The sequence below is a fragment of the Acomys russatus genome, chromosome 14, assembly GCF_903995435.1.
Source record: "Acomys russatus chromosome 14, mAcoRus1.1, whole genome shotgun sequence".
NCBI classification, from domain to species: domain Eukaryota; kingdom Metazoa; phylum Chordata; class Mammalia; order Rodentia; family Muridae; genus Acomys; species Acomys russatus.
In genome coordinates, this window is record NC_067150.1 from 40,934,986 (window position 1) to 40,949,415 (window position 14,430).

Sequence of the window (14,430 nt, forward strand, 5' to 3'; positions counted from 1 at the left end):
CAGGGATCCCAGCCTGGTCACTGGGCCTCTGGGTGCTGTCATCTCATCATGGGCTGTGTTAATCATTTTACCCTTGTTTTTAACTTAAGCTGTGATCTTCTGGAAGAGCAGACTCTGTCTTGTTTCTTTTGGTATTCACACTTACTGGCATTTTTAAAGTATTCAACAGATATACCCGAAGGGGCAAAACCTACAAATCTGAAGCAGGATAATAGATGAAAAATAGGTAATCACAAATACAGTAATTAACAGTGGGTGCAAAGCCCACTGCTTCAGAGAGGTTTAAGCTAAGAGAATTATTACTATGCAATACCTATGGTATACCATGCACGGATAAAATCACTCAACATACTGCCCTGTACCGCAGCTAATCTTTAATGACTCCGTCTTCATATTTCCCCATTTCTGTCAGTACTGTTCTCAGTACCTTCACTTCCTATGGGAGCGAAAGGAGCAGCGGCAGCTAAGAAGGCACCGCTGAGTTCTTTGCTGTTGGCATTGTATGTGGAGAGGCCAGATGCGAGCCTGATATTCGTTGTCCCATTAAGAAAGCAACTGTTACTCTCCTTTGATAAAACTGGGGCTTTGGAGGGAAGGGGAGGAGAACACACACACACACACACACACACACACACACACACACAGAGAGAGAGAGAGAGAGAGAGAGAGAGAGAGACCTGCAGCTAACAAAATGCAGAGCCAAGGTGGTGACCCAGACCTTCTAATTCCTGATTAAATGACCAGCAAAACCAAGCGTGGTCTGCAGTAGTCTAGACAGCAAGGGCTGGCTCTGAGAAGGGAAGTGCTGACGTCAGGCTAGGCTGTCAGGGACGCTTGTAGATGTGCGGGCATTTGCGCTCTGGGGAGCAAAAGGCTCACTTGTTCAGCAGGTGCTATCTCCTACCTTCTAGCTCTGAGCACAGACAGACAGACAGACAGACACACACACACACACACACACACACACACACACATATGCATGCACATGCACAAGCACATACGCATGCCTATAGGTACCTGTAGCCCTGCCCTCACTCCCTAGTGTGGAGAGCAAAAGAAAAGCTTTAGGCAAAATTCCCCCCACCTAATGGGACCTACAGGTTGGGGTAGCTGTTGTCTTTTGCATGTGTTTGTTTTCTAACTACAAGTACCTAAAGAAGCCACCTGTCCCCAGGCTGTGCTGACAACACTTGCCTTTCTCACAGTGTGGCTGTGTTGTCTGAGACTGGATGGTGTCTATAGTCCACACACACGGGCAGGCTATCCTGCAGCCCTCTGGGTTCTGATGGGTGGCCGATAGAAATTCATTGTGCTAGGCTGTGGGGTCTATGTGGGGGAGGGGGAGACATCAGACATTATTCTGCCTTCTAATTCAGCCCGCTGAGTCCTCCACAGGTGTTTATCTTTTGAGTCACGTAAACTGTTAAAGTAATACTTTTCAAAAGGTTAAAAACCTATTTCTCAAACGTGTACGTGCCAAAGATTTGCATAATTCATTAGCTGGGGAGCTTGTGAGATGACAAAGCTGGCTTTTCAGAAGGATACAAGAAATGCCTGTGCTGAGTGACAGGTACATGCCTGTAATCCGCACTCTAGAGGCACAGGCGGGGGAGGAAGGATTGCAGGGAGTTCAAGGCCAGCCTACATTACATAGCGTCTATCTGGCTAGCCTGGGTTATATAGCAAGGCCTTGTCTCAGAAAGCTCAAAAAATGCCATGGCTAGGGAGGGGCTTCTTAGGCCTCAACCCTAGCTGGCAGCTAGTGGCTACTGGGAGAGAGGGATCCTTTTCTTCAGCAGCGGAGCCACTGGGAAGTTGCCTGTACTCTAGTAAATACCTGCACACTCACTCACATGCAAGCCTCCCTAACTAAACTCAGTGAGTCACACATATGAAATAAACACATGATGGTAGGAGGGGAAGTCTTCTTGGGGAGAAGAGGTTTGGAGGAAGTAGAAGGGAGTAAGAGAGGGGAATGGAGGGTATGAATATGGTCAAAAATAGATTTGATACATAGATGTAATTGTCAAGGGGTAACCAAAATGCTATTTTAAAAATAAGCAAGATATATGTATATTAACACATACATATCAGTGGAAGAAGCTGGAAGGAAATTGCTATAAAACTCAGTGTTCTGTAGATTATAGAATTCAACACAATCACAAAGTGTGGGGTTACTTTCATCTTTTGGGATAGTAATTGCTCTCATGTTTTCAGGTCTTATTCTTGTTCATATCTGCCATATTGGGAAAACGTTATGGACAGGAAACCCTAAGCACACAAAACCCTAGATTGACATGACCCTTAAGCCAGCCTCTTAGCAGCTCTAAGAGATTCAACTGGTCGTGTGGCGTGGAGGATTCTCCAAGTTGCTGGATATGTTTATCTGAGCTATGAATTCTGAAGCCAGAGAAATAACGAAAGGCTTGTTTGGGGGACCTTCTGACCCACTGGAAGAAAGGTCCAAGATAAAGCTAATTGACTCCATTATCTTAAGTATGTCAGTGAACTAGAGACCCATAGTGATATCTTGGACCACTTCCCAATACATCCAAAAACTGTTTGCTTCCATTTTGCCATGTGAAGTTATTCTGTGGAGTTCAGAGGTCCCTCTGAGGAATGCAGGCAAATAGCTCACCCTATGACTTTGGACAAGGAAGCTGTAACTTTCTTCAAGAGGACCTGGCCTCCCTAGGAATGATGGAAAACCATGATTCGAAGATGGCATCTGTCCATTTGATCTAGAATTCTTCTGCCTCTAGAGATTCAATAGACTATCTCTCCATTTCTCTTATAATGTATCAAGACCAGCAGCCAATGCTACAGGCCTCAGACTTTCCTGATAGCAAAGCTCCATTGTCCATTCCAGCCTAGAGAGAATGGAGAATCTAGGGAAAGAATTATAGAGAGAGTATTGCCTCTTCTACTAACTAGATGAAAGATTCTGGGCAAATTAATTTGCCTCTTTGAGGAAACTTTCTTCAACGCCTAAAGAGGGCCGTCGTGAGGACTTGGGGGAGTCCATTCTCTTTAACTGGGGTACTGTGTGGCTTTGTATGGAGGGAGCAAGCTGAATCTTCCCCAGTGGATGAGCTTTAGCCTACAGGGTACTACCAGTCAGTACAATCATTTCCAAATAAGGGAGTTTCAAACAAAAGCACACATTTCTGTGTTCATCGGAAATATAGGAAGCTCTCTCTACTTTCAACAGTTGGTGACACACTTGTCTAAGTTTATTCACTTGACAGATATGAAGGCCATTTCTGACCTTACCTTCACTCTCACTCCAGCTTAAAATCCTGGGCCTAACCCCCTAGAATAGCTGTCCCTTGGGAGACAGCATCTTTTGTTGTTGATGCTTGTTTGTTTGTTTTTTCAAGACAGGGTTTCTCTGTGTAATAGCTGTAGCTGTCCTGGAACTCTCTTTGTAGACCAGGCTGTCATCACAGAGATTACAGGGACATCTCTGTCATGTCGGTCACTCTGTGTACTTGTTACTTTATGCTGCCGTGACTACATGCCACACATAAATAACTTGCACCAAGGAGGAATGTATATTGCCTTATAGGTTGAGAGGGGTCTTATATCATGAGAGAGCATTGAACTGGGCAAGAAGTAGAGAAAAGGAGCATGGGAAAGGGTCAGGGCAAGGTATAGCTCATAGGTGCCCCCACCCCCAGGAGCCCACTTCTGTCACCTGGGACCTACCTTCTACCTTCTAGCAACTCCATATCATGCCATCAACTTACGGCTCTGTCCAGTGATTCGTTCTTGATTAGGTCAGAGCCTCATCATCTAACTGTTTCTGGAAATGCCCTCACAGGTACTGCCAGAAATGAGCCTCTGTAATGATCTAAGTGTCTGTCGGTCCAGTCAAGTTGACTACGGTGTTAACCACCACATTGTGCTAGCACAGGCCTGCATTCGCTCAACCCACTTCACTGAATGTTTTCTATGGTCATTGGGAAGACAGTGTTCACCACTTCCACTTGCCTCATCTATTGGCCCCAACCGAAAGGAAGCTGGCAGATCACTGCTCATGTGCACTACACAGTTGCTTGACATTTCTAAATGGATGTCCAGATGTTCCTTCTCTAGCTGCCTAACTTCCCAGGACATGTCAGGTGGCCTCTTTCCCCAGGGATCCAGGATGTTTGTCCACATGTCATCTCTTCTAAACCCTCAGTCAGAACACAGGGAAGCAGAAGGAAGAGTGCACAATGAGCTTACTAGTCAGGGCTTCCCTCAGGAAATCAAAGGGCTGATGGGATTTAGACACCTGGGAGTGGAGAAACAGTGATTCTCAAGTTGAGGGACCAGGCAGGTGATACAACATGTGGAGGTAGGAAAAACCACAAAACAGATCAGCCCCCAGATACAGCCTTGCTTTTCCATAAGAGAAGAGACAGAAGGTTAATTTAGGAAGGCAGAATTGACAATACAAACCTATTGCCATGGCTTTGGCAGTGGGTAGGAGTGGGTGAAAGGACTTCCTGATTTCAGTCTAATCTAAGCTCTAGGCCTGTGGGTCTGGCTTCACTGACATAGGCTACATTTGGTACTGATCAGTCAAAGGGGCCAGGGAGTGCCAACCCTGCAATTGATGGATTTTGATACCTAGGGACAACCCACATGAGATTGAGGAAGGAATGGAACAGGTTGCTGTGTGGTGGCTGGAGCTGCTCCCGTGAAGACAGGCATGGGCGCCACAGAACAGAGTATGACTGCTCAGCTCTGTGAGTCTCTTCAACCTACTCCTTTCTCAGTCCAGGCCCTAGGTGTGTGTGATGCTGGAGCACTGACCTGGCATAGGCTGAGTCTTCAAGGGCTGTAAGATCCTTTCCCAGAGCCAGAGGCCTTCTGCACAGGTCTGTGTTTACTCAGTGTTTGTTGAGCTGCCTTCTTGGCTGGGTACTAATCCTTCTTAGTCATCAAAGCCATGGCAGCCCTGGTTGAAAAGTAGAATCAAGTCTCAAGTATGCCCTTTCAACCTCTGCTTCCAGCATCGCAGATGTGGCACGGCACTGTGCTTTTCCTCTTTGGATGCAGGATAGCTTGTGCCTGCTTTATGATGCGTAGTAGTGACCATGCTTCACCAAAGCTGTTTTAATACTTTTCCTCCAAACATTTTATTTCCAGATGATGACTGAGAATAATAATAATAATAATAATAATAATAATAATAATAATAATAATAATAATAATAATAATAATACCATGCCAGGTACCATAATAGTTACAGAACCATGCTGTTTTATGGGAATTTGTTTTATTTTTTATTCATTTTAATAGTGTGAACTAGTTCTCTCTACAAATTTGTTCAGGTGATTGCAGAGCCTGGAAAAGCTGTTGCGGATGTGTGTGTGTGTGTGTCTGTGTCTGTGTGTCTGTGTATGTGAATCTTATTTATATGTTTATATATAAATATATATATATGAATTTGAATTTTTGGAACTTTAGCTGTGCTGTCAATTTTGTAAAAAAGAAATCTCCCAGTTTACTGTGTTGAGTTGGTGTTTACAGAAATTAACAGCCATATGGTCTATGTCTTAGTTACTTTTCTACTGATGTGATAAGATACCAAGACCAATGTAACTTACAGAAGAAAGAGTTTACTGGTGGCTTATAGTTTAAGGGGATTAGAGTCCATGACCTAGGGGGGAGCATGTCAGCAGACAGGCAGGCACTGTGCTGGGGCAGGAGCTGAGAGCTTGAATTTTGATTACAAGCATAAGACAGAGAGAGGTAACTTGCACAGGGCCATGCTAATTTTCTCTGTATCGTTCCCATTTTAGTATATGTGCTGCTGAAGTGAGCAAGAGAGGTAACTAGGGATAGTGTTGGATTTTGAAACCTCAAAGCCAGCCTCAGGTGACACATTTCCTGTAATCCTTCCCAAACAGTCTCTTAACTAGGGACCAAGTATTGAAACACATGGACTTAGGGAAGCCTTTCTCATTCCAACCACTCTACTTGTTTCCCCCCATTCATACAGGGATAATGCACTGCATTAAATATGTAAGTTCTTATTTTTGTGGGTTTGATTACAGAAAATAACCAAGTATTCTTGAATTTTAAAAAGTCACAGACAGGTCAGTGGCAGCCAGTCAGGAATTCTGTCCCACCATCCCATGTGTACATTTATCAGGAAACTGTGATGGCTTCCTGAAGACAGTGTCTTCCTGTTCTCCGTGACACCATGACACCACATCTGTTCCTGACCATCTGTTTACTACGAGAAGGCCAAGGCTACTGGAACCTGGCCTGAAGGTGGTGGAGAGAATACAGATTAGAGCCCATGGAATCGCCATGTGATCAATCATTTCTCCAAGGCATGGTCTGTGGAAGCACACTGCATCCTGTTCCAAGAGAGACAGCAGCATGCCTGCTTGCATCAGCACTGAGAAATACTGCAGGCTTCTTAGCATTGTGTTCAGAGGTACCCGAGTCAATCAATACTGGAGAATTCAATCACTGGACTGATTTCAGAGGCTTATTGTATAGGTCAACAGCCACATGGTTACAGTGTCTCTGCACATCCCATCATACTCTGAGAGTACAGTGGTGGGTGGGTGGCCTTGTGCTGGAGGAGACCAAGACTTTTCTAGTAGGTAGCTCAGGTTTGTAGTCCTCCACTGTTGCTCACAAGCCATATAATACTATTGGCCTCCCGTGGACCTCCTGCTGCGTCGGTAATAAAAGGGTTAGTAATATTTACCACTTACGCCTCTTTCAGGGCTGGAGAAAGAGGTGCGTCTATTGGGCAACATGGTGCTCACTGCCTGATGAACCATCTTGCATTGTTATTATCACTCTTACTGTTGTCCTAATGGTAAACAAGAATCCATTTTCTCCAGCACTGGCCACATGGGGCTCTCAATGCGAATGGAAGAGACTCATCTTAGCAGAAATGACATGGCAACCACTCTGATGACAAGAACCTGGTAATTAGAGGCTAGGTCCAGGCTAGCCCAAAAGATTGTCTAATATCCATTAGAGACCTGGAAGGAGTGAGTGGATGGCTGAAACTGAAGACCAAGTGGGAGTCTGGCTGGGAACAGGACATTAGTGGAAAAACTGACAAAGTGCCCAGAATAAAAAAAAAAATCTGCCTTTTTGTTAATAGTATCTAACAACAGTTTCGTGGTTGTGTAAAAATGATATTAGGCAAAGTTGGGTGAAGAGTGTATCGAAACTCTCTGAACTGTTCTTGCAACCTTCTGTAAGTCTAAAGTTTCCTCAGATAAAGCACAGGTGTCAAGCTGGCCATGGTGGTACGTGCCAGCAATCCCAATACTCAGGAGGCTCTGGAAGAGGATAAAAGTTCAAGGCCATCCTTGACTACTTAAAGAGCATGAGGTCAGCCAGAAGTATGTGAGATCCTATTCCAAACAGACAGACACAGACAGACCTGCAGCTGCTCCAGAATGGTCAGGTGACGTGTCCCCTCTGACACTCAGGTATCTGTGCAAAGGGGCAGCGTCACAACTTCTCGGCTCTCCAAGAAACAGCATTCTCTCCACTCCCACCTGCGGGCAAAAAGATGGCTCTCTGCCAAGCCTCCACACCCTCCTTCTCCCACTTGGAACAATTCCCCACTTTTTCTCCCTGCCTTTCATGACCTTTGAGACCTTTGGAGAGCTGTGGTGAGGCATTATCAAGGCTGTGACAGCTACTTTGAACATCTGTGGCGAGGCGGGCAGTGCAGACCTCGGCAGGCTTACTCTCATACACTTTGCTGGATTATATTTTTTTTCTGCTGCCAGAGATACTGCTCCTGCCAAGAATCTGCCCCGAGGAGCGACAGATCCTACACAGCTACAAGAGTGGCAGCAAGTTAATCTGTTTAGCTTGCTACATTAGCCATGGCACCTTCCCTTTGCAGGAGGTGAGTCCCTTTTCCTTCTCACCCTGGCAGCCAGCTTGTGCTCGCAGTCACTCTAACTGAACAGACTCTCTAAGGATGAGAGGACTAGCCCATCCTCCTTAGCGCTGCACTCTGGGCTCTTAATCAGGGCTGCAGATAGTATGGGTTCAATAAGATAAACTGAATCAACGGAGAATCATTATAATCAGCATCAGCAGCCACCCCTCCTACAGAAGTCCTCTGTATTCATTACTGTCCTAATTACTGTTACAAAGTATCCCACAGAAGCAACTTAGGGAAGAGTGGTTCTCTTCTCTTCTCTTCTCTTCTCTTCTCTTCTCTTCTCTTCTCTTCTCTTCTCTTCTCTTCTCTTCTCTTTCCCTCCTCCTTCTCCTCCTCCCTCCTCCTCCTCCTCCTCCTCCTCCTCCTCCTCCTCCTCCTCTTCTTCTTCTTCTTCTTCTTCTTCTTCTTCTTCTTCTTCTTCTTTCTTCTTCTTCTTCTTCTCTCTCTCTCTCTCTCTCTCTCTCTCTCTCTCTCTCTCTCTCTCTCTCTCTCTCTCTCAGTTTTAATGATGCAAACCATTGGGGCAGGAAAGCCAGCGGATACGTTGTAACCTCAGAGGGCAGTGAATCTCTTGTTCGCTTGCTTTCTGCCTTCTGTCCAATCCAGGACCCCAGCCCATGGGATGCTGTTGGCCAATATTTAGGGTTGGTCTTCTCACCTCAATAACCCAGTCTAGAAGCTTCCTCAAAATGACAGCAGTCTGTATCCTCGATGCTTCTAGATTCTGTCAGGTTGATAATATTTTATTAACTATCACACCCTTTTATTCAGTATGCTTCCTGGACTCATTGAAAAGGAACTTAGAGAAGGGACTTACTAACAAGTAATACATTAATCATTGCATTATACCTCAGAGCACTCATGTATGTTCATGTTCATCTTCCAAATTATTTGGGTGCTTCTTAGGTCCTGCCTTTATGCCTGAGTCCACTATTTGAATTTAACTCAAATTATTTGAAGTAGTATAGCTAAATTTTTTTCTTTTTACAAATTCCAATATTTTTAAAGAAAGTAAAATTTCAAAAACATAAAGATTTTAAACAATTTTTAGAGTGATCTCATTACTTTGTAACTAGTCAGGATTCCCTGCCACCCAGACTTTTTTCTTTTCTTTTTTTTTTTTAATCTCTTTTTTATAGTTTTAATTAAAAAAGAATTTTATGTGCAATTTTTCTTTGTCAGAAAACTTTCCCCATGCATTCTATTTCATTGTCATGGGTCAATAACATAAATTGGTGCCTGTATATCATGGTGAACTGAATTAATGACAGTTGTCAAAAACAACCCTCTGGCCTAGAAGGATTAGCTACCATTGCTGGATTGGTGGAGACTTACCAGGTAGCCACAGCCTTGTTTCCCCCTGCTTGTCTTCTCTGCTCTCCAAGCTCTTTTTCTATAACAACATGGACTGGTTCTGTGTTATGGGCCATTCAAGGTAGCTACCATCCAAGGGTTTATATAGCAAGTGCCTGACTCATTGTAAGCCTATTTCTTTTTGGGGGAGGGGAGGTTGTTGTTTTGAGTTTGGTTTTCTGAGACAGGGTTTCTCTGTGGAGCCTTGGCTGTCCTCATATTGTAGACCAGGCTGGCCTTGAACTCACAGAGATCCTCCCACCTCTGCCTCACAGAGTGTTGGGATTACAGGTGTGCACCACTGTGCCCTACACATAAGCCTGTTTCCTATATCTCTCCAAGTACTGACTTGAGGGGCAGAGCCCTGGATCCTCCCAAAGACTGTGCATGATGGCCAGAGCTCTGCGGCTTCCCTGGGATTGTTATGATGGGCATCACTTTGCATCCTTCCAGCAACTTGTTTTCTTTCCTGAAATAATGATTGGAAAGTGGTGACTAGTCCGCTGCTCAAGAACCCTGAGTTCATTTGAGACATTCTCATACATAAGGTCTTTCATTAGCCATTGCTGCACATTCATTCCACTCCAGCAAATTCTAGGTGGCTAAAAATGAATATAACGTAATCCTTGCTGTTAACAAGCCTAAGACACGGGATAGACAGACGTGTGGATTGCAATGCCCCAGCACCAGTAACATTTATATGCTGTGACTCTGAAGGGGAGTAAGTAAATAATTCTTTCAGGAGAGATCACAGCCACCTTCCTGGAGGAGGCAGCCTCTGATGAGCTATAGATCTGTAGAGAGAAAGGAATTTGACATTGTTCTTTCAAATAAACCAATTGTACCAGTGAGCATGCTCACGGGCTTCCTCCCTGACATGGAAATGGCAGAGACTAGTGGCTGAGTGAGTGTTACACGTTCTATCATCAGGATCCTGGTGAGGAGTAGAATCTTTGGAGCCCGTGCCACACAGCAATTTTTAGCATTCCAGATAAGGAAAGGGGATGAGGTAGCAGATGCCAGCCATTCCTCGGAGGTTTCAGTTCTACAGCGTAAACACAGCAGCAAAGACAACAGGCAGGTCCTGCCCCAGGTCACCAGTAGCCCTGCCTATTAGGCTGGAGTTCTAGGCAGATGCCAGCCCTCTGCTTGTCACATGCTAGGAAGATGGACTGTTTTGTTTCAGCCTGCAGTGTGCATTCCAGTTCCTGGAAAGATAACCACTTTCTAGGCTATTGATGTAATCAGACTGTCAGCCACAGAAAATCTAAAGCAAATTCAACTTTCAAGGAGGGAGGTTTAATTATGATGACGATGATGATGATGATGATGATGATGATGATGATGATGATGATATTTCTACTATCATTTGGAAGGCCAAAGGGAAATAGTTGTGAGACTCAGCTCCTGTCTCCACAAAGGGCTGGAGAGGTATGTGAAATCACTGCTGTGCTCAAAAGGCACAGAGTAACTTCCGGCCTCCCCAACCCCATCCTCCTGCTGTTACCCTGTGATAGGTAGAAGGGTCCAAGGGGTGCCAGAGTCCCGTTCACACACAGCCTTTGTTTTTCAGGAGCTGTCCAAGTGCATTACCCTAAAAGCATAAAACAGGAGACACATCTTAGATGCTTTGTGGAACCCGACAGGAAATATGAACTGGATAAAACCAGTTGGTTGTAGGATTATAAGCATTGGTAGTGTCTGTGGTACACCCAAGAGCTTGTGTCCCCAGCCAGCCAAGACTTGGTGTCATGGCAGGTGAGAAGTCCTTTTCCCAAATTCTTGAGGTCTAAGCTATTCCAAGACAAGGCAATTGATGAGAACATAGAGGGGATTGTAGGATGGAAATGGCAGCCATCCCTCCTCATATCCTTGCAATCCCATCAAAGCTTATGCATGGCTCTCCCTGTGCCTTCTTCAGTCTTGTGTGTCTTGGACAAAGCTGCCTCTTCCTGGCTCCAGCATGTCCCTGCCGTTCAAGAACGCTGGTCCAGAGTCAGGTGTGGCACATTCCATGATTCCGGCACTGAGGAGGTAGAAGGGACAGCATCAGGTGTTCAACATATGCAGTTCAAAGCCAACTCGAGGGTATATAGGACCATGTCCAAAAATAAATTAAACAAATACATAAACTGACCCAGTATTTAAAAAAACCTTAGCATCCGTTAAATAAGAAAAGTTACAGATTCATATTTTAATATGAAATCTCCAAATGTTAAATGTTGGCAATGCATTCTTTTTTCCCCACAATGCGGTGGGAGTCCAACACATTCCATCTGCAAATTAAATGTGGACCGAAGGCTGTCAGATTGCACATTTGAGCTGAAAAAGATTAGCAAGCATCGCTGGGTTGGTAGAGACTCCAAGGGATACGTAGCCTTGATTGCTGCAGCCTCCTGTAATTAACTGGCCTCCATCTTCTCCCATATACAAACACGGACAGACGTCTGTTATAGATGGTTTAAGGTGGCTACTGCCTGAGAGCTTATGATAAGTGAATGGGTGACTCAGTTTCTCAGATCTGCAAAGGCTGGACTTTCTCAGATACCACATTCTTGTGTGAGAGAGAGCATATGATTTACAGGTGAATCTGAGGTGCATGAACTTGGCAGCGCGCTCTGATGCCTGCAAGGAGCCGAGTCTCCCTCCTTCATGCCACAGCCATCAAAGCGCTCATCAAGCCTGTGCCTCAGGGAGCTGTCACAGCCTCATTACTGCTAATTCATCTTCACTTAGAGCATCAAAAGACTGATTTATAAAATTGGGTGGGTGCATAGGAAGTTTGATTAGTAACATTATGTTGTTTGCCACGGGCTCAGGGAACTCAGCTCATCGGTGTCCCAGGAGCTCAAGATAAGACCCAAGTGTTTGTACTGCCTCTGAAATTCTCAGGACCACAGAACAGTTTGGTAGTTCTCTCATGGGCACCTTCTCTCTTTCTCCTTTGCCCAGTAAGTGGGTCTCTCAGGTTCACTGTTGGTCTCTTATCAAGTTAAGGAGGAGCCTGGGAATGTGGGTGCCTCAGTGGTAAACTGCTTGTCTATCACCAGCGAGGCTTATCTCTCAACACCAAAGAAAATAAAAACAACACCATGTTATTCTGATATGTGGCTGTCAAGTTGGATGCAGTAATTCATGCTGGTAATCCCAGCAATCAGGACGCTGAGGCAGGAGAATTCCTGGGGGTTTGAGGCTGGCCAGAGCTACGCAGTAAGTTTTAGGCCAGCTTTTGCTATAGAGTAAGACCCTGTCTCAAAATCCAGGTGGGAGGCTGGAAAGAGGGCTCACTGGTTAAGAGCGCTTGTTCTTGCAGAGGACCAGACTGTGGTTCCCTGAACCCACATTGGAAAGCTCCCAGCACCCTGTAACTCCAGATTCTGGGCAACCAATACCCTCTTTTAGCTTCCATGCACACCTGCACATATATGCACCCCCTTCCCCACAATCTTAAAAGAAAACAAAAACAATACAAAAGACCTGAACTTGGAAGATGGTTCTCCAGATAAAAGTGCTTACCACAAATCCTGAAAACCCCAACTTCTGATCATCCTGCCCCTAACTTCCCAAGTGCAAGTATTGCATGTTCCACCTCACGTGGCTTATAAAATGCTATGGATGGATTCTGGTGCTTTGTGCATGCTGGGAAAGCCCTCTACCCACTGCGTTTCATCCCTGGCACCCCCTCACCTAGTGATAATATGGGTGCTGCCAATCTGGAGATGTTTAAAGAAAGGCCTGAGCTGGACTGACAGGCGAACACTACTTTTCCTGTAAGACTTCCAAGTTCTCAGGTTACTTTGAAATGTATCATTTTATTTGATTCCTCTACTACTCTCTGAAATTAGAAACAAGAGCACTCATTATCACAGTCTTATTGAGTATTAATTATTTAACTGAGAATTAGGGACATGGCTCATCAAGGGAACCCAATTAGATGCCTGCATATCAGACACCTGCAGTTGGATGAACTAATTCATGGTTGATGACGCCCTTATAGACCACAGAGTCTAATGGTCCCAACTGAACTCTTTGTTTGTCCACCTCTGTGTTCAGAGGAAGAGCGTGTCTTGTATCTCTCTGTCCTTCCAGTTTACCACAAAGGCTACAGGCCAGGTATGGCTTACTTTTGTGGGATTCGGAGGAAAGGGTCAAGGTTGCTGCAAACTGCAAGGTACACAGCAAGACCGAAGGGTGACTATGAGGTGCATCACCATCTCAGGCTTTCAGTTCATGGCTGCTGGCGGGAAATTTGCAGCCTAATGGCTGAAGTCTCTTGGTATGAAGAGGATTGGGAGCTATGAAGAAATCACAGGGTTCTCTCACAGCCCCTCGTCCCTGAGTGAGTTTGTTGTTGCTGTTGTTAGTTTGTTTTTCTCTGGGGCCCTTACACAGCTCGGGCTCATTTACCAGCACGTCCCACTTTATTAGCTATCGGGCTCGCTGTCAGTGGAATTACATTTCCCAAGTTAGTTTCAGAGCAATTCCAATGAGGGAGGAGTTACTGCTCAGTTTCCCAGATAAGAAAACTGAGGTACAAAGACAGGCCCCAAGGTGCATGCCTTTAATTCCAGCACTTAGGAGGCAAAGGCAGACAGGTCTCTGGGTTCAAGGCCAGCCTGGCCTACAGAGTGAGTTCCAGTGCAGCCAGAGCTATATCATAAGATCCCGTCTCAAAACAACAAACAAACAAACAAAAGAAAAATCCAAAACAACAAAACAAAAAGCTTGAGGCACACAGTGCCTGAAGTGTTCAAGCTGCGACTGTGTGTGACCAGCTGTGTCTCTGTGGTGAAAATAAACACAGGACACGTCAAATCCTGTTCATTACACTGTGTTGTGGTTCTCACTGTCTAGAGAAGTCTGATCGATGGGAGAGGTTGGGAGGAAGAAGCCCTGTGCATGTCTCCAGCCTGTGGCTGGGACCTGGCCACTGCTTCTACACTTTCTTCTGCAGCATGCATGACTTGATTTCCTCTAAGTAACGATCTAACATCCCGGGAGAATGAGCAATCTGCACCCGTAGTTCTGCTGGAAGGTAGAGGAGCCATGACCCAGGGAAGGACTCAAAGAAAGCTTTAATAGACAGGAGGATGAACGTCTGGCTGACTGGACCTGAGGGAAGATCTCTGCTGATGCTCTGGAGCCAG

The 14,430-nt window shown here is 45.2% G+C and overlaps 1 protein-coding gene and 1 pseudogene across 3 annotated transcripts in view; one reads left to right on the top strand and one right to left on the bottom strand.

The window, feature by feature from the left end:
* The window catches only part of Drd2 (dopamine receptor D2), a 60,453-nt gene that overhangs the window by 23,936 nt on the left and 22,087 nt on the right, over nt 1–14,430 (top strand). The gene's annotated exons all lie outside the window — the stretch shown is intronic.
* Nucleotides 5,750–5,819, bottom strand: LOC127198873 (uncharacterized; annotated as a pseudogene).